Genomic DNA, 3379 nt, shown 5'->3' on the forward strand with positions numbered 1-3379 from the left:
ATATGATAGTTATAGTCCTCCTATCATGATTTGTGACTTATACATAGTTCTCTTTGAAGGAAGATGGATAAAGCCAGTTAAATACCTTAATAACAATTATTTTTATTTTAAATATATTTCTTTTAGCTTTAGATACCATAATGACATCATTTCCTACTTCCTTTTCCTCTTTTTCTTTCCTCCTTCCAAACCCTCCCATATGCCCCTCTTTATTCTCCTTCAAAGGCATGTCCTCTTTCATGAATTGTTACATACTTATATGTATATACACATTTATTTCAATGCATAAGTACAACTTGCTCACTCTGTACAATGTTACTTGTATGTGCAGTTCTAAGGTGAGTATTTGGTACTGCATAACCAATTGATTGGAAAGACTGTTTCCCAAGTTTTCAACATTCCTTAGTTGCCTGTACTTCTTCATACAGGGCTGAGGACTCCTGTTTTTTTCCTGACCAGCATGACACAATAATCTTAAGGATAGAGTAGTGTCATGCACATCTTGTTAGTAGCCCACACATCTAGAATTGAACTTAATACTTGTTCAACAAGAGGGAAATCATGCCCAGTACTGGAAACATTCAACTACCTGTGGCTTACCTAAGTCATAAATTTTGGAGGGGAATCTACAGTTCCAGTTAACTAATCAGATTTAGTTAAATCTGATTTAACTAAATCAGAGCAATCCTAAATATTTTTTCTTATATCCACAGGTATTACTTTCACTCCTCATCAATGAAACTTTTCTTTACAACAGTCAAGGACCAAGGGTAGAAAACCACAACTGATCAAAATACAGACTCATGGAGGCCAGCCCCAGTTGCTATGTCTACAGAATAACTCCTATTCCTAAGGCTTAGGGAACATTGTGGGACAGGGGACAGAAAGATTTTAAGAGCCAGAGGACCAGGGAGTTTTCTGTGGGATTGTATCTTCTAGCAATGTCAGAAGCTACACCTGAAAATTCTCACCACCATGGTCTCCTAATCATGAGTTGAACAAGGATGACAATAATAGAAATAATAATTATTATTGAATGTTTAAATTAATCACCAGAAAGATTTACATGGCCAGGACTCTGGGATTGTTCATTTGAAAAAAGATACATCAGGGATACTGTATGGGTTGATAGTTTTAAAGGTCAGACATTCAAATTTTAATTAGAACTTCTGTGGCCCTCCAAACAACAACAAATGGTTCCCCGTGTCTTTTTGGCCAGTTTTTTCACAGGAGATTGATCACGAAAGCCTCTTAATTGGTTGTCAGTGAGTAACACCCAATTCTTTTCTATTTTTAAGATGTGTGGGGAAACAGAAGAAGCACAACTCAACAATGTGGCATTGTGAGAAGTGATCTGATAGATGCAGCTTTGATTTCACATCTGTGGACTTGTTACTGAAAGAGAAGCCCTCCCTCCCAACTCTTTTCCGTCATCCTAATGTGGTCTCAATTCAAGATAAAAAGAAAGTTCTAAAATTTGAGATTATTTAGTATCAAAGGGAGGTAACGAAAACCACATTTTCATCAAAAGTATAAGCTTATGCTTTCTTTTTAAATTAAACACATTTGGAAAGCCATCCCCATAAATTCTCACACAGAAGCTCAGAGACAGCAAAGACCATCATTATTTATCTGGAGACAGTCATAATTAAGCATCGTGACAATCTGATCTTGCTGGCATTTTAAATCAAAAGGAAGAAAAAACTATTTATTTTCAAAGCATTAAAAGTAAAAATAGAGAATTTTTTTCCACAAAAGCAGTTTGGATTTGAGACGAGAAGTCTGACCCATAGGATTATAGTCCTAAGCACTTAAGTGTTCACTTGGGCTGTGAATCTTGCTTCTCTGTGGTTGGAAAGGTACTTACGTTAAAGTTCTCCAGGTGGGTAAGAAGAAAGACAAAGAAAGGCTGGAAGAAACACCTCAGCTACTGGTGCTGCCCTCCAGATTCCGTGTCAAACTCTCACTCTCTGGTCTACAAGGTGCCACCCAGTGTAGAGGGACACAGGACATGTCAAGGGCAGCTGAGGCAGAAAGAACAGGTGTAAGTCACTTGGGGAGGAGCAGGGATCTGTCCGCTGCAGCTTTAGACTTCTGCGTGGAAGGGGTCATCCTTGTGTTTGGCACAGCTCATCAGGGCACACAGCCTCCAGTTCCTGTTGTAGCTCAGCAGAGTGGTTATGTCCTCTCTGCTTAGCTCAAAGTCAAAGACCTTAAAGTTCTCAGCAATGCGCTCTGTGTCACAGACTTGGGGGTCACTACCAAGTTCCTTTGAATGGGGAACCGGATCAGCACCTGGGCTGTAGTTTTATTGTACTTGGCTGCAATTGCCTTGATACTGGGATTCTCTAGGAGAGACAGGTCTTCAGGCTTGGCCCAGAGCCTGTCAGGAGAACCAAGGGGACTGTATGCAGTCACCACGATGCCTTTGCAATGGCAGTACTCAGTCTGCTTCTCCTGAGTTATGGGTGGCAATCGATCTGGTTAACCGCAGGCCTATATTTTAAGTCAGGTTTGTTCAAGATCCTTTCAGTCTGAAGAGGGTTGAAGTTGGAGATGCCAATTGCTTTTATAAAACCTTCATCCACTAGTTCCATAGCCATCCAAGTCTCCACAAAATCAGTGTCACTAGGAATCACATTTCCTGATGCATCCAGTGGAAAATCCATAGTCAGACCCAGGCTTGAAGCCCGTTGGCCAGTGAATTAGGTAGAGATCCAGGTAGTCCAGCTGCAGGTCGCAGAGTGTCTTCTGCCAGGCTCCTTTCCCCATGCTCTTGTTGTGGAATGCCCAGCAGAGCTTGCTGACAATGAAGAGATCCTGGTGATCACCACCTACTCCTGGAGCTTCTCCTTGAAGGCCACTCCCACCTCCTTCCCATTCTAGTACACCTCTGCACGCAGTCAATGTGGTGAAACGCCATCTCAATAGCAACCTTCACAACCTCAGTCACCTGGCCAGGAGGGGACTTTCAGGTGCCCAGGCCTGGAGTGGGCGTCTTGGTGCTGTTGTTGAGTTCCAGATGGCTAGCCATGATTGTTGCACATTACACACCTAGACAGGCAAAAGTGCCCAAAATGGAGAATTTGAATTTGATTTTGAGATAAAGTGTGGTGGTGGTGATCGGGAGGGGAACTGTGACTCAGACACACATTTCTAAGACCTTTATTCAATGTTTATTACATACTATCCTACTCCCCTTTTGTTGGGCTATCCTTCAAATTTGTTTGAATATACTATTCCCTAAATTATTATTATTATTATTTTTTGGTCTTGACTCAAAGAGAGTTTTCCAGAGATTCAACTTTTGAGGAAAATTGGTGCATGATACAAAGAAAGGGAAAATACCTAAAGAGAACACAGAGGAAACAGGTTGGAA

General features: G+C 41.1%; 1 pseudogene; it reads right to left on the minus strand.

Moving 5' to 3' along the window:
* Positions 1-2086: 2086 nt before the first annotated feature.
* On the minus strand, positions 2087-3034 carry LOC127666873 (aldo-keto reductase family 1 member B1-like; annotated as a pseudogene).
* Positions 3035-3379: the final 345 nt, after the last annotated feature.

Source organism: Apodemus sylvaticus, chromosome 16 (genome assembly GCF_947179515.1).
Source record: "Apodemus sylvaticus chromosome 16, mApoSyl1.1, whole genome shotgun sequence".
NCBI lineage: Eukaryota > Metazoa > Chordata > Mammalia > Rodentia > Muridae > Apodemus > Apodemus sylvaticus.